Source organism: Callospermophilus lateralis, unplaced genomic scaffold, assembly GCF_048772815.1.
Source record: "Callospermophilus lateralis isolate mCalLat2 unplaced genomic scaffold, mCalLat2.hap1 Scaffold_45, whole genome shotgun sequence".
In the NCBI taxonomy this organism is placed as follows: domain Eukaryota; kingdom Metazoa; phylum Chordata; class Mammalia; order Rodentia; family Sciuridae; genus Callospermophilus; species Callospermophilus lateralis.
Window position 1 is genome coordinate 8,371,505 of NW_027514398.1, and position 24,196 is coordinate 8,395,700.

Consider the following 24,196-nt stretch of genomic DNA (forward strand, 5'->3'; position numbering starts at 1 on the left):
GGTAGTATCTTCATACAAAAATGTCCTATGGCCCCCAGTACCAGAATTATGTGGCAGAAGGGGAAAAAAAGATTTAAAATTTAAAGCTAATCTATGGAATAATCTGCAAATGATATGTATATGTGGCTTTTTAAAGAAAATATTTACCTTTCACTGCGACCTGTTCAAATCACAATTTTTAATCTCATGAAGAACATAGTTGACAATTAAAAAAATTTAAAAGACCAACTGTCAAACTTGCTGGAGGAAAGACTAAAATTTACTTTCTATTCACTCTAAAAAACATGGTAATCCAAAATCATCAAGAGATTATGTAGTCAATAATTACGCTGTGTGCATGTATGGATACATCATAGTCAGTTCCATTTTTAAGTATAATTATAATGCACCAAATAAAAAAAGTATATACATATAAGGAAGACCACTAAAGTAAAGGAAAGGTACCAGGGGGAGAGAAAGGAGAGTACTGGGAATGAATTGGAGCAAATTATATTATATGCATGTATGATTATGTAACAATGATTTCCACTATTATTTATAATTATAATGCACTAATAACAACATAAACATGATTTTGCAGTTATTATAGTTTGGATTTAAGGTGTTCCCACAAAACTCCTGTGTTGAAGCAGGAATGTTCAGAAGGGAAACAATGGAATTATGAGAGTTAGAAACTGATCATTCCATTCTAGTTTGAATGGATTCACCAGGTGATAGTATAGGCAGGGGGGCATGGCTGGACGAGATTGGTCACTGGAAATGTGCCCTGGGAATGTTCATTTTCCCTGTAGCCTTCTTCACTTTCCCACTCTCTGCTTCCCTATTTTTATGAATGAAGCAGATCTCCTCCACCATGTCCTTCCACCATGACACTTTGTCTCACTTTGGACCTAAAACAAAGGAGTTACCCACCATGGACTAAATCTCTAAAACCATGAGCCAAAATAAACTTTCCTTCTTCTAAGTTGTTCTGGTCAGGTATTTTAATCACAGCCACACAAATCTAGCTCAGCAGTCAAATAACTTAAGAAACAAAAGGTACCATTAAAGTGTTCTAAGAAATTAATTAACTTAAAAATATGTTATTCACTTGGATCTTGCAGTATTTTTAACTTTTTCAATTTAGAACCAGTTGTGATTTCTCATTCCAAATACATGCTTTCTCTCATACAAACGTGTGTTCATCCTTTTGTATTCATTATCTTAAAGAAGAATTCACTCATATTGTAATAGAGTTAAGATCTACAAAACAGGAACACATTCTTTCTAGAATGTCTTCCAAATAGATATGAAAGGATTTTTCAAGTTTTTGAGCAGAAATGCAAACTTAAGCAATTGAGTGTAAACTTGAAATGCAGAGATGGTAAACATGAGGGGACGATGACATCATGTATCACATTCAGTTGGCCTGTTACTTTCCTCTGGGGCTCTATGAGCAGTTTTACCCAAGACTACACTGCAAGCCCAGAGAATGAATAACCTCTCCCAACTTTTCAGAGCTACCAGGAGGTCTCTTTAGGAAAAAGGAACTCCATGAAGAACAAAGCAATAAATACACACAGAGACCTGAAAGGCATCACAAGAATTCAAAAAGGGGTTGAAAGAGCGGGAATAAAGAGACTCTGAAGAACAAAGAGACCAATGCGCTTCCACTAGTTAAAATAATGCCCCTCCGCCCTCTTGATTTGCTCCTATCACTCTTTTTATTACATCTTTAATTGCAAACTTACGCAGCAAATGCACTTTACAACCATGTGCCGGGAAGATGTGAACTTTGTGATGGCATATCATGTTAAGCAAAACGGTAGGTCCAACACCAGCTAATGAAGTGAGCTGCTGTGTGCTGGCCAGGGGTGGGGTCTTGAGAGTGGGGTCGGATGCCCCACTTTCCTGTAGGCTTACCATCATAACCCACACAAGTTGGATAACCCTAAGGTCTTTAGCCTATCCACAGGAAAACACTTCATATCTGGATCATGAGAGGCAAAAGTATCTTCTGCTGAGATGCAGCCCTTGGTCAGTCAGGTGCCACACACTCTGTCAGCCTAGTTAGGGACAGACTCTATTATGTCCCATCCCCAAATACCAGGGAGCCAGATGTGACCAACTATGACCCTTCATGCCATTAGGAGGGTAATTGTATGTGAAGAAATTGGGGGTAGGAGGGCAGCTGAATGAATGGGCTTAAGAAACTAGGAGACAGGGCACGAGGTGCAAGAACCCATTGAAGGGAGATGGTGTAACATTACATATGAACCAAAGTTCCAAGTTTTCACCATCCACTTGGACTTAACCTATGAAGCCTGGATTTATAGACAAAATTATTGAAAATTCCAGGAAATCAACTGAACATCAAACCCTATAGACAGAACCCTTCTGAGAGAACAGCCCTGTGTAACTACACTGATCACATTCCCATGAATCCAGATGTATGTGAGAGACAGAGAGTAATTACCTACAGAGGCCAGGAAGGCTTCTGAGAAAGTGAGACCTAAAGGATGAGAAAGATATAAGGGGAAGACAGAACACTTATGATGATAAATCCCAATTTAAAATTTAGAGAGGTTAATTAATCCGTCAATGACAAAACAAAAATTAGTATGACTGCTGTGAACCACGTTCTATACCTGCTTCTACGTGGGAAGGTTTGGTTTGCCCTGTTAAACACTGTAGGAGAGGCAGCCAAGAATAGTTTTCTGACAAGAAGCTATGCATAAAGTTATGAGGAAACTTGTCAAAAGCTGCAGTTCTGTTATGCATTGCAAACAAAACAACAAAATCTGAACACCAATGAAACCATATTGAGAAGGTTGCAGTTTTGCTGAAATTTTCTTTGGCTTTCAGGCATCAACAACAATAACGGTCCATCCTACCAGTTATGGCTTAAAGAAAAACAGTCTTTGTACAGGTTTTTGATTCTCGCTTTAGCCTATATCTTCTGTTTTCTCTTCTCATCCTAGAATTCTAAGGTTGGAAAATAAAGAATATATATAGTTGCCTAAAGCTACCAGGTCACTTTATGCTTCTGAAACTTTACCCCAAAGAATCTTTATCCAATCAACATGCTTCTCTTATCTTGTATACTTAAAATATGCAAAGCACCAAAGTCCTGTTTACCAGTCAATGTGTTTGGAAAGAGGCTGACTACCCCTAGGTAGCATTATGATCCTTTTATTCTGTTATTAATCCATTTATCTTTTAGCTCATTTCCCCTATTGTTTCTATTTGTTCTTAGGAGTCCTTTTTATTAAAATTAAACTTCTTCTGCACATGAACTGAATGAACTTTGTATTTACAGAGTTAACATTGTGTTTCACCCACATCCCATGCTCATTGAATGCTATTGACTTGTACTTCACCAATCAGATGTTGTTCAGCAGCTATATCCGCTGTTAGAAAAACAAGATGGCCTACTTTTCAAAAAGTTTTTTCTTAAAAATTCTATACAAATGCATCTAACTGTCCATGTTCTGGAGAGTTGAACAGAAAAACAAAGAAACATTTCTGTAGGTTGATGTTGGAATTTTCTTGCCACCAACACTTCCAATTAATGTTCAAGGAAAACTATTTGTTTTGGACAATCATGTCAAAGATACATTTTGTTCTCTAAAAGAATAGCATTTGACTCTAGATAGATAGAAGCAGACAGATAGAAGACAAGAGAATAAAGAATTTTTTTTCTTTTCCCTCTCCCATTTCAAAAATAAAATATACATCAAGTATAGATTTTGAGGTTTGTTTGTGTTACTGTCTAGCTATTATGCCCATTAGGCACTCACAGAAATGAAAAAGATGAATAGAAAACATTGCAAAGGGAAAGGAGAGCCTAGGAATCTGATAAATATAAAGTATTTAAACCATGTGCTTCATTTTATATATATATCACAAATTGATATTATATTATTAACATGACTATAAAAATTACGAAGTAAAATGTGTGTTATACATTGTGACAGGGTCCAGGCTATTTACTTTGTACATAAAAAATCATTTATTTATCTCAATAATCTGTTTGGGGTTTCAACCACTTTATTGAGGAGTGATTGATATACCAAAAGCTGTACATATTTAATGTATACAGTTGATGAGTTTGGGTGTATATACATCATTAAACCATTACTATAATAAATTCTGTAAACATAGCAATCACCTATAAAAGCTTTCTCACACCCTCTTTATTTATTACTATTATCTGGGTGCATGTTTGAGGGTATGTATGTATGTGTGAAATAAGAACACTTACTATAAAATAGACTTTCTCATCATAATTTTTAGCTATGCAATACAGGATTGTTAACTCTTAGTACTGGGCTATGCAGTAGATCTCCAGAAATTATTCATCTTGAAACAATGAAACTTTATTCATTTTGATGAATACCTTCCAATCCCCCTCTGCCCAGTTCTGGGTAACCCCCATTCTATCCATTTTGTCTATGATACTTGTTGTTTTAAATTCCTCATTTAAGTGGTATTGCATAGTGTTTTTTTCTGTAACTGACTTATTTTACTTAACACAATGAACTTCAGATTATCTCCATGTTGTCATAAATGATAAGATTTACTTCATTTTTTAAGCCTAATTAATATTCCACCATGTAATCTTAGTATATTTTCTTTATCCATTTATCTATCAATAGACATTTGGATTATCTTTAGCTCTACCATTATGAGTAAAGTTTCAGTGAAGGTAAGAGTTAAAATATATCTTTAAAATTTTAATTTGAATTCCTTTGGATGTACATCTAGAAGAATGACTCCTTGACCATGTATAATTGTATGTATCATTTTTAATTTTTTTAAAAAAAATTTTGGTTCTAGGATTGAACCTAAGGATGCTTTGCCACTGAACTACATCTCCAGTCATTATCATTTTTCTTTTTTTATTTTGAGACAGGGTCTTACCAAGTTGCTTATGGTTTCAATAAGTTACTGACACTGGCCATGAACTTGGGATCCTCCTGTATCAGCCTCTAGAATTGCTGGGATTTCAGAAATACATTGCTTCAATTGTTATTTTTTATTCTTTTTTTAAGAAAAACTACCAGGAGTGAGGTGACATCTAATCGTGGTTTTTTATTTTTTTTTATTTGCATTTCCCAAATGATTAGTGATGTCCAGCATCTTTTTATATACCTGTTGATTATTTGTACATTTTCTTTGAAGACATGCCTGTTGAGTTCTTTTCACCATTTTCAATTTTTTCATTAGGATACTGAAAAAATACACACACACACACACACACACACACACACACACACACAGCTGCAGAGCTATAGAAGTTATATATGAGATTAATACTCTCAGATATATAGTTTGGAAGCATTTCTTTAATATTATAGATTTGCTTTTTATTCCTTTATTTATTTTGCTGTACAGAAGCGTTTATTTTGTTATGGTCCTACATATCTATTTTTGTTTTTGTTATGGTGATTTTAATGTTGTGTCCAAGAAAGCATTGCCAAGAGCAATGTTAAGAAAATTTTTCCTATGTTTTCTTCTGGGATTTATATGGTTTCTGGTCTTTTGTTTCAATCTTCTCACTATTTTGAGTTGGTTTTTGTGTATAATGGAAGACAAGAGTACAATTCATTTTTTCAAAAACTGGATATCCAGTTTTTCCAATACCCTTTATTGGTGAGTCTATCTTTTCCCTTTATGAAAATGGAACAGTTGTCAATGATCCATTGATTTTACACAAATAAGTTTATTTGGGGGCTTTCTCTTCTGTTCTATGGGTCTATCTTCTGTTTTTATCCTATTGCCATACTTTTTTATTGCTATGGCTTTGTACTTTATTTTAAAATCAGGAATTGTGATGTCTTCAACTTAGTTCTTCTTGCTCAGAACTACTTTGGTTAGTCTGGGTCTTGTATGGATCCATATTTTTTTTCTTTTTTCTATTTATGTAAAAATTGTCATTGGGATTTGGTTAAGGATTGCATTGAACTTATATATTGCTTTGGTCAATTTGTACATTTTTACATGATTAGTCCTTCTAAACATGAACATGGGGTACCTTACATTGATTGAGTCTACTTTAATTTCCTTCAAAAGTGATTCATGGAAAATGTAACAACAAATTGCAACACAATTGTGAACAGTTAAATACACCCATAAAAATATAGAAAGAAAATTATTCATAGTTTTCAGTCTTCTGCCTCCTTGGTTATGTTTATTCCTAATTATTTTATTCCCTTTGATGTTACTGTAAGTGGAAGTGTTTTATTGATATCCTTTTCAGATCACTTATTGTGCATATATATAATGCAACTATGTTTTAAATTTTAATTATGTATCCATTAAATGACTATAATTTGTGAATTCTAACAATTTGTGCCTGTGTGTGTTTGTGTGTATAGTGTTGTCTTTTAGGTCTTCTTCCTATAATATCACTCCCTCTACAGATAACTCTACTTTGTGCTTTATGATTTTAATTTCTTTTTTTTCTTATCTAATTTCTACAGTACCATGTTGAACAGAAGTCATGAGAATCGGTATCCTGGATTAGATCCAGGTCTACAGGAAAATCTTTTCAGTTTTTCACCAGTGAATATACTACTCCCTGTGAGATTTTCATACATGGCCATTATTTTAGTGAGGCAAATTCTTTCTGGAGGTGTATCAATCAATGTTTTCCAAGAAACAGAATCAGTGAGATATGCATCAATAAATAGCAGAAATTTTATTATAGAAATTAACCCATGAGATCATAAGGACAAAAGTCCTGTGATATGCCAACTATATGGTAGAACAAAAGGAAAGTGAGAGGTAGAATTCAATCCAAATTCTAAGGCCTAGAGTATGGAAGGGTAGTAAGGGGGAGACAGAGAAGCTGATGTGAGTTCCTATGTCTGAAGGCCTGAGAAACAGGAGCTCTCATGTCCCATGGCAGGACACTTTGAATGTTTCAGTGAGTGAGAGACAGAGAGAGGGAGAGAGAGAGAGAGAGAGAGAGAGAGAGAGAGAGAGAGAGAGAGAGAGAGAGAGAAGAGAGAATGAGAATGAGACTGAATTCTCCCTTTCTCAGCATTTCAGCATTATGTTCTCTCTGGGCCCTTATCTTCTTTATTCACTCTACTGATTCAAATCTAATTCAAATGCTAATCTCTTTAGAATCAGCCTGACAGATACACTGAGAAATAAAATTTTTTATCAGTTATCTGGACAGTTCTTAGCACAAGCGAACTGACACACAAAATTAACGAGCACAATATTTAATTCTCTGAGATCTTACAACAGTCTTGTAAGGTCAACATTATCATTTCACAGATGTTGAAATTTAAACTAAGAACAGGATTAAAAGATTTAAATTGTGATCTGTTTTCCCCCCCATAACCCATGCTATTGGTATACTTGGTCTAGTAAATACAGGCAACCACAATGATAAAATCAAAAGCAATCACAAAGCACAGAACAGTCAGAGCTATAACTTGAAAAATTCATAAGACTTACTGAATTCGTATCATACACCCATTCTTAATGCTATTGGTATATAATCTCTCCCTAATTGTAAACTTGTTATTCCTACTTGGCAGAGGCTCAAAGAGCACAGACACAGTATACCAAGGGTTATAATGTCTTTGCATCATGGAGCTGGAGTTATAAACCAGTCAATCTCATTAAAGGGCTATAGTCCCAAATGCTTATGTTTCAGAATCATGTGTGTGTGTTTTCAGATGTATAAAATATCTACCAATCTTCATATATTCAAGTAAATATCATGTATCAGTTAAATTGAAACACTCTATAGACAATGTACTAAATGATAATTTACCATTGACCAGGGAGGCAGAGACATCAGGATCACAAGATCCAGGTCAGTCTCAGCAACTCAGTGAAGCCCTAAGCAATTTAGTGAGACCCTGTCTCAAACTAAGATTAAAAAGGGCTAAGAATATAGCTCAGGGGCAAAATGCCCCTGAGTTCGATCCCCAGTATTATAATAATTATTATTATTGTTATAACAACAAGAAGAATATTACTATGACAAAATTACAGGAAGAAATATCAGCTCTTTGAAAATGACAGTGTCAACATTTTTATTAAGTTCATTTAGATGACATGACAGGAATCCTTCCATCTTTTAAAATAAGACCTCCTTGGGCTTTGTGTCAGTACATATGTGAACGTGATTCAGTGGATATAAGGAGGGAATAGGAGTTTGTGTGTTATGGCTGGGTCTAACTGGATTTATTGTCTAAGCACTGCACATTCACTGCAGTCTTATATCTTGGATACTATATCTGTGAGTTAGGAATTAGTATTCTCATTCTAAAGGTAAGGATCCAATTGTTTTCTTGCTAATTATCATTTGTCTCTTGATGTTAAGACTCTGTAGAAAACAAAAAGATGTTTCCAACTGGTAGCTGAGGAAAGGAATTTAACAGGAATATTATTGAATTGGTTTCAGCACTGTGGCATGCAACAAAAGCTATTTATATCGGAGAAATTGGGGGGTTATGTGCAAAAGGAAACTTCTCAAATCAACATTTGTAGGATGAACTTACTTGTTTCCCAGTTTGAAGGAGATACTAGGTATAGCTATTATGTATTAATTTGCTTTTTCTTTCTGGCTCAAAAGTATCTATATAAAAAAATAATAAGAACAACTATCACTTACTCTTTCTTCTCTCTCTCTCTCTCTCTCTCTCTCTCTCTCTCTATGTGTGTGTAGGTACACAACTAGAGCCATTATTAAAATGCAATTTTTACAAAATCCTCAACTATTCCCCCAGAGTTCATCTGACATAGTGATGTATTAACGTGGTTGAAGAGAAGACTACTGAATCATATAATGATGTTTATTCTTTTAACCAAGTGGCTCAAGCCTTTAGTCCAGCATTCTTGTTTGATTTTTATTTTTGCTGTTTTGATGCTCTGATTCTTTCTTCTGGTTTGCCTGTCCTTCCTTCCCATCAGTCATCTTCCTTCACCATTAAAATGATGATGGTTTCCACTACTGTATTCTCTAATAAGCACTAGGCTTGGGGATGACAAAATGAATTTTATTCTTTAACCTATTCTTTTGGAGGAATAATTACTGGGTAGTGGTTATCTGTCAATATTCAGCAGATATAATATTATGTTAGAAGCAACTAAAGGGATCTCTACTGCTATACCATGAGAGTGGAGGATGCAAGTAATTAAAAGAGAGTTGTAGAAAAGAACAATAGCTATGATAAGTGGAAAAGATAATGATGTCCTGGATACATATGGTGGAGGAAATTGACCAAAAATGGAATCGTACCTGAAGAAAGAGTTATTTTAAAGTGAGTAGTCATGCATGGTGACCATAATTTTGAAGGTCTATTTTCCAACACCTGGGTCCAGGTAATTAAGAAACAAACAGAAAATTGCCTTTTTTTTTTTTTACATAACATCCTTTTCTGCCCAGTGACCAGCACAATGACAATGGCCCAGTTTATTCTCCCTCCTCCACATTTATTCCCTGCCATCACACAATTCTCTGTCCACAGATTCATATTCCATAATGCGACAGATAAGAATCATTTTGCTTTCATTCATGTTTTGACTGTCCTATACATGAGTATCGGACTCATATGTCACTGCTAGATAGTGAAAGGAAGACAAGTAGTTTCCAGTTCACTTTTTTTTTCTCTCTGCTTTCTCTTGCATGTTTCCATGACAAAAGTAGACAATCATTAATCATTAAAGGCGCAAGTTCTAGAAACAGTGTGGCCCAATAGAAGTCTTGACTTCTCTATGTGGACCTTATATGAACTTGAGCACTGATCTAATTTTCCTGTGCCTGAATTTCCCTATCAACAAACATGAGACACATACTGTAACTGTCCATTATGTATGCAAAAGAGAGTTGTAGAGAAGAACAATAGCTATGGTAACTGGAAAGGGTAATGATGAGATACATACTGTTGTGGGGAGCCACTCCAAATGCACAGACCTTTAAGTCCTGATTCACCATGGGGATCTGAAAGATCACTGTAGTCTGGTACGGTAGTGCCATGACTTGTGACTCAGTCTTTTACCTTGCTCTGAAAACAAGGCTAACAAGGCATGGCCTTAGGAGTGGGTGGCACCCAGAGGGGTTAAACTACACTCACCTATTCCCTTGTAATTTCACTCCTTGCCTCATTTGAATGGCTGCTTCCCAATAAAAAGGTTCCCCATGTGCTCGTCTTGCTCTCTCTTTCCAAGGACATCTAAGGTCGGAGAAGCCATCACAGGACCCAAAGAAAAAGATATTTCTCTGTCTCTTTGTGATTATTTTGTGCACCTCAGTTCACCTGAAAGAGTGACCCTGAGTGTTTAGTCATGGAACTCGACATACTGTAATACCAGGGCACTGCTGAGATACAAGGAACAGGCTCCTGGCTCATGGTAATTGTTTGTCCATATCAGCTATCATTACTGATAGGATTTGAGCTTGCCAGCAAGATCACATTAGCTTTTATCCTGCATCCCATGGGCCTCGCTAGCCTTCTCTAATTCTACATTGGGTATACTTGTTGCTTACTTTCATGCTCAGATTTAGCACGGGCTTTCTGATACCAGTTCTATCAGCTTAGTTTTAGAACCAAGTATGTCCCTAGAAACTGAAATCTTATGACAGACCCTTTCTCTTGTGTTATCCCTTCATATTATAAGTTGGTTCATGTGCTCTGTTGCTCAAGGAACTTATTGCATGTATTAGAGGCTCCTTGTGGAGTGTAGCTTGAACAGTAAATACATGAAGTAGTCTTGTGGGAACAGAAATCATGCCAATGTCGACCACTCTCCTCCCACAAATGATCTGCCTTCACACAATACAGATTCAGAATGGTTTAGAACCACAGGCGAAAATCACTCTCTTGGTACAAAAGGCTGCAAAAGAAAAGATTTAGTTGTGAAACATGTTTACCTAGGAGATTTGAGCATGTGCTTTTGTTTCGGATTTTCTCATTTTGCAATCTGCATTGTTTGTACTCACAATTCCTTCTGAGAGGGGCTATAAGCAACTTCCAGCTGGAAGAGAGAGGAGAGAACAAGCAGCTTGCAAGCAAATAGGCAAAGAAATACAGGCTTCTAAAATGGCATGTATATGTTTGTGAATGTGTTGTTTTAATGCCCCAGCACGGAATTCTTTTGTACCATAATTTAAAAAAAAAATGACCTTGCAATTGAGCTACAGCAATAAGAATGAAGAAAGGGTCAAAATACGAAGGTCTGGTTTCATCATCTATCCAGAAATATGTGACTTCAGTGTCAGAAAGTTGAGAAAATCTCCAAAGAATCTCAAGATAAAAATGATCCAGCCTCATCAAGTGCCTACCATATGGGGAGTAGTACCATAGTAAGTGATATAGCCATTATATCCTTTTTAATTCTCACAGTAATATTGGAGAATAAGTACTAATATTATCATTGTTATATAAAAAGGTGTACTAAAGCATAGAAAACTTAATCAACCTGACCAAGGTCAAACTATTAGTATACAGCTAGAGGTGAAATTCAAGCCATCTATCTTCAGGTTCTTACTCATTGTTGCCATATTTCACCTCCATGTGGGTATCTAAATTGCAGGATTTTGAACATTGGTATGCATGTCCTACAAACTCCCCCAAATACACAGGAATAAAACTAAGAAATAGAATTTACTGTATTACAAAATTTTCCTTAAAGGGTAATAGAAAGAATAACTATACTCTTTTGCCTATATTTCCTCTCGAGTAACATAATTTGTTTGTATCTCTGGAGAAAAGACTCTGCCTGCAATTTTAACCAATAGACATTATTTATCAAGGTTAAAGATCTGTAACCAGAAGGAAGCTCCTTAACTTTAACAAAGTCTTATACTTGATCCAAAATGCAGCTGTGTATAAAAAATTTCTTCAAATATCAAATTTCATCCAAAAGCATATGATAATTTTCCCCAATAAAACAGTATTATAATTGATATCTTTGCCTGATCATCCCTTCCAATGTGTATTTATTCAATATGCTAAAGATTAAGTCTATCCTTGATGAACTTAAATTTTATCAGGGGTAATTACTGAGAAACAAAAAGATAGTTTATAACAAAGTATGAGAATAAGACATTGTATATGTGGTGATGATGAAAAACAATACCAACTGCTTATTATCTATCAGTGTCAATGCTCTATTAGTTGCTCTGCAACTACTGTCTTACTTAGTACTCTCAGTGACACTATGATGTTATTTGTTACTCTGGGATCCTTGGGAAAGAAATGTCTTTGTAAAAGACCAAGCTGTAGAAGTATTCTCAGAAGTCTTAAAAACAAAAGAGATGTTGCTAAAGCTGAATTGTAAAAGGAGAGTAGAGAGAATTAACTGAAGAAATAAAACAAAATAAAAAATTGGAATGGGCCTTGCAGGAAAAGAAAATAACATATGCTAAAATGCTTGGAGGGAGAGGCGAATATGAGGCAATTTGTGAAAAGAAATTGTGGTTGTAGCTTGAAGGCCTTTATGCTAAGTTTGGATGTTATAACTGAGGTAGTGAGGACACAGTGAATCTTAAAAAGGATGATGATTTGGTGAAGTCTATATTTTGGAAAGATCTCCCTGGAAGATAGACTCAATCTACTATTTAAACAAGTAGATGTTGAGAAACTGTAACCCACAATTCTGATCAGAGAATTATTGCCCTACCTCTCCAGGTCATGCCTACTTTCTTAGGTTACATTTCTATTGTATATCAAAACAAGAGCACAGAATGGAAACATTAGACTTAGAAGTCTCCAGGTCACAGTGTAAAAATACCTGGCCACATGCCTTCTAAGGGACTGGCTAGCTTTCTTACTAACCTAGTGTTTGTTTGTCTTAACTGAATCTTACTTTTCACATTCTAAGATGTTCAAATCCTAAGTGCACAGTGTATTTATGCAAGCATTGAAGACGCTGCCAAAAGAATGTATATGATGCTGTGCTCATTAGAAGTGAAGACGTATTAATTAGAATGATCTTTTAATTATGTAGTCATTTTCTCCCATGAGTAAGTTCACGAACTGAGTTCTATGGGAAAGATAAAGCTGGGTTCTAAATGAGAAGGGAGCTGAGTCTGAGATGTGCCAAGTGTCATGCACCAGTACATAGGAAGGACCATGGTGGTTTACAGAGGAGGGGCTAGATCATTTTCATTGCAGAGGACAAAATCACTTTAAGGAGCAAGGAGTATTTGAACTTCAAATTTAGGAATTTGCAACATTTATATAATCCAAACACTGTGGTAAAAATAACATTCCAGGCACGGAAAACAGTTATCTGATTCAGATGTTTGTGCCTAAGAGGGCCAAGATCTTTTAATCAAGATCCCTAAAGATCAAAGACTCCTTAAGAAATAGGATGGTACCATGTGAGAAGTTACAGATGGACTGATGGATAGGTAACACAAACATACATACATCTCCACCGATCCTACAAGGATGACAGTTGTTATTAAATAATTAATAGAGTACTGAGATTATTATTATTAAAAAAAATTTGCCTTGCTATGGATTAACTCTTCATGGTGTTTGTTTTGGCAACCAGAAAACATTGATTTCACAGCTAATCTTCTGTTCATATCTGACCAGTTTGTTTCAGTAAAAATAATTATAATAATAGTAATGATCCCTGAGTAATATTGTCATATCCCACTTTTATATCCTAAAACCTTGGCAAAGGAGCCTTGAAAGCACTCTCATTTTAATCTGTGATTATAAGTTCTTTGCATTACTTTGGCTCTCATATTTGGAGTTTTAGAATACCAACCTCCCCAGTTTTGTTGTTAGAACTGGTAAATTTAATTTATAGTACTCTATTAATTAAAACAAATGTGTTGATTTGTGTGAAAATACTCACGTCTAAATCAGTAGATTATTTCTGTTTCTTTCAAAGGAGATAAAAATATTGAATATTTTCACTTTTGCTTTTTCAAAGAGTAGATGGCTTTTGACAATAAAACAACTTTTAACAAACTCCAGTTTCTGAAATATTGTAGAAGATATTTCATAAGCTATTACAAGACATTCTGATCAATAACACTGAAATTCAACAAACAAATCTTCATTTGGTGCTTCAAATATGTTGTTCAAATATTTCTAGAAATCTTCAATCTGTTAGAGCATATTAGACCTACTTTTTCCCCTACTTTTCTTGCTAGAGCTACTGATAACTTCTCATGCTGATCTGTAACCCCAGCTCCAGAGCTCAAACATATTATCAGAGATGTAAGTTTAGCTCCTTGGGGGAAGTTGGATTTCATATTAGTCTTGTTACTTGAGATCTGGTAATTGATGGTACCACTCGCATCATTTGGGTGCAATTCTTAGAACCTGACTTCTTTCGCTTCGGATGTTTTTACCTAGTATTACACTGGCTTAAACTTGGACTCCAGTGTATATAGAGTCCATGCTAAAAACATGACTGACCTTGATTCATTCACCTTCCTTAAGGACCATTTATCTTTTCCATGTTTCACATGTGTAATCATATTAGCCATCAAGGACACCATCCCCTATGACTACCAGTGGGTTTTCACCAATTTTTGATGCTATTGATTCACTATCTCTAGTTCTTCTCAACTCCCAAAGTCCGTGTTTTATACCACATAGCCTTGCTATCCCTTTAATTTGAGAAAGAAAATGCTTCTCTGATACTTGAGTTGAGCTCAGCCTTGCATAATGATTTACAAGAACCAGAAATCTTTGAAACCCCTCCCATCAAGGAGTTGGGACTATTCCGCTCCCACCACCCTAGAAGCTCAGACAGCCTTAATGATGAGCTTATAGCTAATAGATTATTTATAAGACACAAGGGGTAGCGGATGCCATATTAGTAGAAGTCATCCAGTTTCTGCCTGGTTTTTGAAACATTTATTTGAGGAGCTGTGAGTTGTCAGGTGAGAAGTCTTTTATTACTTACTACTTTGAGGCTGGAAAGGCCATCCTTAAACATTTTATTCAACAGTCTTGGCTGAGTCTGTTCCAGAATTATTCCAAGCCAGACCAGAAATATGAAAGAATAGATTATCTTAGAATCCAACCCAGCTATTTAAGTTATTGTGCCATCCCAAATGAGCACTAGCCCTCATACAAAAGCAAATATCCATGCTATTCTCTTTCCAAATGACTCTCTAACAGTAATTTGCAGGGTCAGGAACAATTATCTTATATTAATAAGTTTTGGTACTTGATTCACAGCAGTAGATAACCAGGAAAACCATGTGATTGCCTTGGCTTATAGATATGGGTAGAGGTGAATTGTACGATGTGTAGTTCTAAATCTTAAGTGGTTTTACACAGCTCATCTTATTTTTCTTGTGCTACTGCCCTTGCTAGAATAGGAACATGCTCTTTCTAGCCTGTTATTACACACAAGGCCTAAAATACACAGAGCAAATCTGCATCTACTGTGCTGTGAGAAGCCAGCCCAGCTGACTGCAGAGCTTGAAGCACAAAGGTCCAATCAGATCCAGACTACATCAGCAAACCACTAGTCAGCTTACACACGCACAGGTGAGAGTTCACAGCAAGAGCAGAAAAATATACCCCCAAATTCTTGCTGCCATTAAAGACAATGGATGGATTGAGAGTGTCTCATTATATAGTTGAGTTTTGCCATATCCCTTTCCATTTTGTACTTTCTGAATTTTGGAGATCACCATCTCGGATGAAATCCAGGCCTGTCTGATATTTCACATGTACTATCATCCTACAAAGGCTTTGCTAGAGTTGATTTAAATTGTGAAACAGAATCCATGTCTATGGAGCAATGATTTGGTTCACCAGGATAAATAAGAGGATAAACATTCTTTTATAGTTCCCTCTGTGGTACTTCTCGCGTCCTCTTTCATACCCTTGACTTTAAACAAGTTATTCCTCACTGATTCAAGCACTCTTTTCTATAATACATCACAATGCTTCCCTCAAAAGGCAAAGGCTATCTTTCTCCCAGTGAGACCTTCTTTTCAAACCAATAACTGCGAAAGTGCATTTTGTGGCTCACTTGCTCTCACTTGTTCTCTCTCTCTTGCTTTCATGATTGGGGCATTTCAGGATTATTTTCTTTGCCATCTGTTCCTCAGAAAATGATGGAGGCTACAAAGTTCATAGTTGTATAGACATGTGGGCTTATGGCATCAGTATTTCTTGCTTGCATACAGCCCCCCAAAGCTCGAAATCACATTTGCTCCTAAATTCCAATTGCAAAAGCCAGATGGAGAACTGAAATACAATGGAGCAAGATGTTTAATGCCATTTCAAATGTTTAATGACTTGCCATTGGTAGATAAAGGATTAGGAAATTAAGGAAAGGTACAGCAGTCAGGAAATATAGGGACATTATGCCCTGTAAAATAAAGTTTTATAAATGCCTAAGGGTCTGAAAGAAATATTTTCAGCATTATAAAATAGAAGTTCGAGGAAGGATCTTTGAGAATACCTTTATATTTTATAGATTCAAGTTTCAAATGCTGCATAAACCTTCAGTTCAATTAAGCAGCACCACTAGGGCCTGATCTAAAATAGACATCATCTGACTTTTTCTTAATTGCATTGATAAGTAAATGGTGGAAAGAAAAAAAGAAAGGAGAAGATACAATAGGAAGAAGAAAGAAGAGGTCAGCAGAGAATGAAACAGAAACAGAGTGTTGTTCATCAAAGAAAAAAATTGGTTATGGATATCCCTTTGTTCCTATCCTGGCAAGAAGAAAGATTGGAACCTATGAATTAGACATTTTGCTGGTCCACTGGGTATCTCATTTTATTTTCCAAGAATTAGCTAAAAATGAGGATGGTTATCTTAAATTATAATGAGTGAAAAAGACTGGAAAACACAAACTATTTTTCCAGGATGTTATTTATAAACTCAATCACCCTAATGTCAAGTTTTTTAAAAAAAATTATCCCATTCAGCTCCAGGACAGGGATACATAAAATGAGGGTTTGCATGAAGAAACCAGAAGGGAAGTGTGTTAAAAGCATAAGTTTGCAGGTCAATAAAATCAGACTACGAGACTTTGCTTCACCATTTATTTGCTGGTTCACCTTGAGCAATTTATTCATCACTCTGAGCATCAATTTTCCCATCTCTCAAATGAAGATTATTATGAGAATTGAAGGCTGTAATTTTGTTACAGCAACTGGCGTGTTTAAACACTTATTTAGATGGATAGATATTTAGGTAACTTTAGATGTTATACAGGATAAAAATGAAAAGGAGGAGAATGAAGTTAGCCCAGAAACAGACAAAATGAAACAATCAAAGACACACACACATGCACACACACATACAAACACACACATAAAAAACATACACACTTATTTTTAAAAAGGCAAAATGAGTAGTAACAAAAATACTTTTAAAAACATTTGTGATAGAAGCACTGGCATTTCCTAAGCTCCTACCTGTGGTGATGAAGCTAGCGGTTGTGGCAGTTATACAAAGCTTTGATTGTTCTATAATTCTATAATTGTTCTATAAATTCCAAAGCTTGTTATGCCACAGCTATGAAACTTTGGGCACAGTAGTTAATGGAGGCTTTATGCTTGCCTGCGTGGTGCCAGGCTGCTACCGCCTTAGAGAATAACATTTAAAAAGAAATGAGGTTCATGCAATAGTGTTTTTCATACAATGAAATTTTATTTATGCAAAATGCAAGAGTGTTTAAGATCTCAGTCACTTGAGAGTATGGTCAACTGGGATTCCATTACATGGCATTTCTTTATAATATGTGCACCTGTGATTCATACATTTGAGATTTCTTTGTATTTAGTAAAGTGTCTGTGAGATAAGAGGCTTCAAATAAATAATTTGAGAATTATTCTTCTGCTCATCATATTCCTTCAAGACTTAATGCCGGCATGGACTACATAACTCAGGATAATACAAAAATAAATACAACAATCCTAGGAACATGTATTCAATTTCAGTCTCTCCTTCTAAACACTCAGATGAAGAAATCTAAATGTCCATCTCTTCTGAGGCTTACCCCTCACAGGTTTAGGTGTAGGGACTGATTTATTCTATATGCTACATGAGCTTCTCCAGTGAAGCCAGTCTTCTTAGTTGTCAATTCCAATGAGGTAACTGATTGGCTGATAACCTTGAGAATGTTATCCCTTTTTGCTCATGTTTCCTCATCTATCCCTGAGTCAGGATAGTGCCAGGTGTTGAGTGACTACCTCCTAAAATGGTTTTGAGGATTAAGTAAGTAATTATATCATATGGAACAACATTGACCTGAGGTAAAATACCAAATATATATGTTCCATGCTATTGGCCATATTCTAAAGAAACATCCAAAGGCACCCAAGAATTTTCACTGAAGGAAGGTGAAGGAGGGGTTACATGATTTTCAGTTTAATAAAACTGATATCTAAAGAGGTATTTGATTAGAGGACATGGCTTGGACAGCCCCAAAATATGATTATGGCACAGGACAAGTAGCAACAAGAACTGCCTTCCACTAGATAGATGAGTTACACCCACTGCATGAAGGGGAGACCCAGAATGGGATCCTATGGAGTGTAAGTATGAGAAGAAAAAAATCTCATGAAAATAAAGAACATCAAATCCTGCTATTTCCAATAGTTCTAGCTCCTGAATCCAAAACGAGAAGGTGAGTTGAGTTCTCTGTGGGAATTCGTTTCACATTAAGTCTGAACACAAATTCCTCACCAGTTGATGGAAACCTTGCAAGAATATAGTAGGTGTGGACGGGAGAACTGTGTGTGGATGGGGTGGTGGGGTCAGGGGTCATCCTAAGGAAATCCTGTAGCACCTCTGACCAATAAAACTTGCTGTGAAAATATAAATTTTCTCCACCTGCACTCTTTAATAAAGTAGTCACTAGCCACATGTGGCTGTCCAGCCTGTGAAATGCAGGTTGAACAATGAAATAATAAAGCTTTTCAACCATTCTTATACTTAAAAAGTAGATGTCACATCTCAGGAATGGTGTCGAACAAGAGTCAATTCTCTAAGTTTTAGAAGTGGCATGTTCTCTTCCCTTTGAGTAATTTTCTTTCTAAACCTCCTGGTCTGCACAACTTCACAGGAAAAAAAGATAAGCGCCCATTTTATTTTAGCTCCTCTTATTCTTGGCCCCAAATCCTAATATATGCAGAATAAGATCATGTTCTATTCCCAAAGTGATTTAAGTTGAACATCCATTCCAAGTTACAGTATGTATTGTTGGGATTCATCCACTTCTCCTATAACTCATGGACTTTTCTTTCTTTCCATGATTGATAAAAGCTAAATTATATTGAATCTTCCTATATGCCATGCACTATTCTAAGTGCTTTTCAAAATAAGTCCATGTAATCCTTAATATCAATTATAAGGAATAGCTATTATGACTGATCCCTCTCTACAAAGGAAATAATTTTAGTCACATAGAGCATTTGAATAGTTTTTCCTAAGTCAGATGTCTTTTAACTATACCACCTAGATTCATGAGGCAACACCCATATTCCTAACCACTAATGCCAAATGACTAAATATGACCAATTTAGTGTTACTTACATGAGTTGGGGGTTTCTGCTAATATAGAGAGAAGCATTTAGCCCTGTTATATGGAGACAAGTTTTGCTAGCTATTCAGCCTTTTATATGTAAATTTCCAATAACTAGAATTCTAAGAATTAATTTTTCATAAATTTTACTTTTATACAGTCATGAACTTCTTATTTCTGTTAGCTGAAAGGTACTTTTTAAATATCTGCTGTCTACTTTAATTTTTTGGTATTATTGTAAGAGTCATAGCAAACATGCACTACACACTTTCTATATATATTACATCCTACTCACAATTTATAAGTATTATCCCATTTAATGCAATCACAACCTCAATTTTTTTGAGTACTATCTTCATTCCCAACTTACAAATGAGGAAAGTTAACAAGTCACAGAGGCAGGGAATTAACCTGAGTCTGCCTTGTTTTACTAACTGTCCTGATGAGCCACACTACTAGAGCCCTTCTTGTCATCATGCCTGTGGACAAAGCTGATCTTTCTACCCAATCATGGTTGTCAACCTGCAAATATGCAATTTCCTGTTTAGGTCCCAAGAAATATGCCATCTCTTAACAACATATAACTTTCTCTCCTGCCTCCACACACACTTACTGCCTTTACCTCGAGGCAGGTAAGAAACATGCATTTAAATCTCCCTCTGACGAATGATTCATGGAGCGACACTCATTCCTCACTTTAGTTGTGCTCTTCACATAAAGTGCTTCAGTTAAAGTGGTGAGCAAAGGAAGCAGCATTGGAATATGGACTGGCACTGAATAAAGAGGAAAAAAAATGAGGAAGAGAAATAGTTTTTGCCAGTGATGGAAATTGCAAAGCCTAAAAAGGAATTTAAACTAGCTTTTATCTCCGAGTGAACAAATGCACAACTTTTAACAGTCTACCTTTACATCTTAAATCTTAGAAGCTTGGTATCATTAAGTGACTCAGTGCAATAGTCCTTCAGGAGAAATTATACCCCATCTAAGAAATAGTGACAAATACTAGATATAGTACTCTCCGTCTAGTCAAACCACTGCCTTGGAAAGCATTAACATTGCCTGCTTTGATTCACGTTGTGTTTCTCTGCCTCACACACTAGTAGGCTGTTTATCTTATTCAATGGCAGCTCAATATCAGACTGAGCTATAAAGAATTTATTCTATGCTCCTTCCCTAAATTATTTTCTGATCCAAATGTTAAATCCTTGTTTTATTTAGTTTCAGGTCTCTTTTATTGTCTTATTGTTCATTTCTGTCGTCTGATCGTTTCTTTATTTTCTCCACCCTTTGAGGATGGGGAGAATTTCCCTGATAACATCCAATGGAAAACTAGTCTTTTGTACTAATTTCCAAGATGGGAATATCTTTATAACCAACCTCTAGATTCCTATAAAATTTTAATTCCTCCATAGCAAGTCCATATCCTCTTCTGGAAGAAACTGTCTGACTAACAACAGTTTCTGTCCTTCTGGAAGAAACTGATTCCCATCATAGAGAGAAAGTGTTAAGACGCTTGCTTTCCAAAACTTGTCTGTAGCTCAGAACTATCAAACTTCAATGAGATAAACAAACTTTATGGCCAATGAGATAAACAAAAAGAAAAAGTTTGCTTAAATTATTTTGTGAGAACAATTTCCTTCCCTGATAGATGCCCCTAAGAATTATCAGACTTTCTTCCATTCTATCATTGGAAGTAATGGGCATGGGATCTGTGATTCTGTGACACCCATCTTGTCACCAGGAATTATAAGGCTGGGAATGAAAACCAATATGCAGAGCATAATAGGACCAAAGAGAAAAGCCATTTTAGGCTTTCTCAGGTTTTAAGACATTTCTTTTCTTTCCAATCTAAAACACAGTAACTGATCTCTGTTCCAGTTGTTACAACTACAGCAGAAAGATGACAGTAAAAACCTCTATTCTCGAGAAGATTCAGGAACACAATCCCTCACAGAAAACAGGGGATCAATAATTCTTCATTGATTGATTGAATCCTCACTAACCTTTGATCATGACCATTTTGGCTTTGACCTCCAAGGATGGAACAGGAATAGGAAAGGAAGCAATAATGATTAGTTCTTTGACCTTGACTTTTTTGGTGATCAGTTTTACCATCTGAAAATGAAAGTGTAGGACCTGAGAGCACCTCACAGTTTCCAAAATTCTATCCTTTTCATAGGTGGCTTTGGAAATATTGAAAAACTCGAAAAACGGGCTTTACTAAATTTAGTCTAGGTATAACTATGCAGCCACCAGGATTCCTCATCCGACTTATAGTGAAGTTTTCACTCTCAGAAAGTATAAGAAAGGTTAAATTTAGAAATGAATGATGATAATGGAATTACAAGCCAGCCCACATTTAAAAATAGCATCAAAAGAATTAAAGGAGCATTCTGCTTCCTAAACACGATTTTATTTCTGGACTACTGGGACAAAACCACAGACAAGATTCAGAGTGAATGGAACTGAAGGGAAAGGGGAAGAGAATAAAAGCAGGAGACCTCCAGGAATTGACACAAAGACAAACTCAAAGAGTGCTTCCTGGATTGGCTCCATCAATAACTCAAAATTGATTCCTGAAGAGGCTGTGTTCTAGGTCTCACCTCCAGGTGTATGCAAATGAATTGCAAAGCAAAACTTAAAAGTTTATATTTTAAGGAGTGCACCTGAGTAAGTCTCCACTTAGGTGAAGTTTGGGAACCACTGCTCAGAATGTCCTCTGTCATCGTGTAGCCACTAGCCACACATGGCCATTTAAATTTAATCACTTACAAATTATCAGGTAAAAAATTCAAAACTTCAGTTCCTTTGTTGCACTATTCTTCTTTCAAGTGCTCCATAGTCACATGTGATAGCAATTACCATATTAGAAGGCAGAGACAGACATTCACATCCTTAAAATGAGTTCTGTTAGGAATGACAGTATGTGCTGTGTTCATTAGCTATATTGTCAATCTGTCAGCGTCCCTCCCTCCACCCTTCTCCATGTTCTATCCTTTTTCCCTACAAAATCATTTTACCTGTTTCTTTAAAAAAAAAGTCTGTAGTGAAGCCATTCTATGGCTATTTCTTTTACTTAAAAAATTAAATAAGCCGGGTGCAGTGGCACATAACTGTAATCCCAGCGGCTCTGGAGGCTGAGATAGAAGGATCCTGAGTTTAAAGCCAGTCTCAGCAAAAGTGAGGTGCTAAGCAACTCATTGAGATCCTGTCTCTAAAATAAAAGAGTACAAAATAGGGCTGGGGATGTGGCTCAGTGGTCAAGTGCTCCTGAGTTCAATCCATAGTAAAAAAAAAAAGAAAGGTAAGTAAATAAATAAATAGATAAATAGAGATAGATAGAATGTTGTCTGTCATTATTGAAATCCCAAAAGCATTATATTTATCACTCCCTACTCAGTATTTATTCAAATTTTCAGAATTCACATGAAACTCATTTTAGCAATTTTACTGAGTCTGAATCAGAGTCATTCATTCATTCATTTAATCAAGAAACATTAATGGATTGCTGCTAAGGTTTACATATGGGGGGTTACCCAAAAGTTCCCGTATTAATACAGGAATGTTTGGAGGTGAAATGATAGGACTGTGGGACTGAATGGACTAATCATTCCATCCTAGTTTGAAAGGACTGGGTGGGTAACTGTAGGCAGGGAGAGCATGGCTGGAGGCAGTGAGTCATTGGGGGCTTTGCCTGGAAGAGTGAATCTGCCCTGTGGCCCCTTAACAACTTCCCTCTCTCTGCTTCCTGGCTGCCATGTGTGAGCAGGCTTCTACCATGCCCCTCCGCCATGATGGTTTGTCTCACCTTGGTTCTAGAGCAATGAAGTTGGCTCATTATGAGCTAAATGTCTGAATCCCTAAGCCAAAACAAAGTTTCCTTCCTCTAAGTTGTGTCACTTTGGTCATAGCAATGAAAGTTGGCTAATAAAATTGCCTACTAAAACTGGGGGTGGGGAATGTAGCACTGTATATAAACACACAGTCACAGACACACACAAACTTGTCTCCACCATTATTTTTATTTTTGAGTGTAATGACAGGTAGTAGACAGGCCAATAAGTAAACTGTGTAAAGAATCTATACCAGATGGTGCTACTAAACAGAATATTTTAGATTCTTTTAGCAGACAGTAAATACTGGAGGAGTAAGATAAGACTACCTACCTAGTAACTGGTATCAAGATTTACATTCAAGATAATTGATCTTGTTATAGAGTTCTTGGTTTCCAAACAACTGTCTGGAAATTTGAAAAGATATAGAAAAGTCTTATCCCAAATCACCAACATTCCTTTCTTTTAATTAACTCTATGTATTTTTAAAAGGGTCAGAGTCATTTTTTGGAACAAAAACAAACAAACAAACAAACAAACAAACAAAAAAGCATGACTGTGTGAGTACTTGGAATTATATAGGAATGTGTTTTATAACTTGAGAAAGAAGACAATATATAGCTTAACTGAGAAAAAATACTCACAAAAATTTAGGCAGGTTACATGATAAAAGGAAATATGTTTCTATTTCAATTCTTTCCAACTTACTCTGCCAAAGTAGTAGTTACATATTTTCTTCTGCACTTTTGTACATAGTACATTCTTCTTTGAAGTTCAGACACATAGTTCTGAAGCTCCTTCCTTTAACCTCATTCAATTATATTATTTTATTCTATGGTGTATTTGTATATATAATGCCAAGTATGGGAAAAAAAAAGGGAGTGAC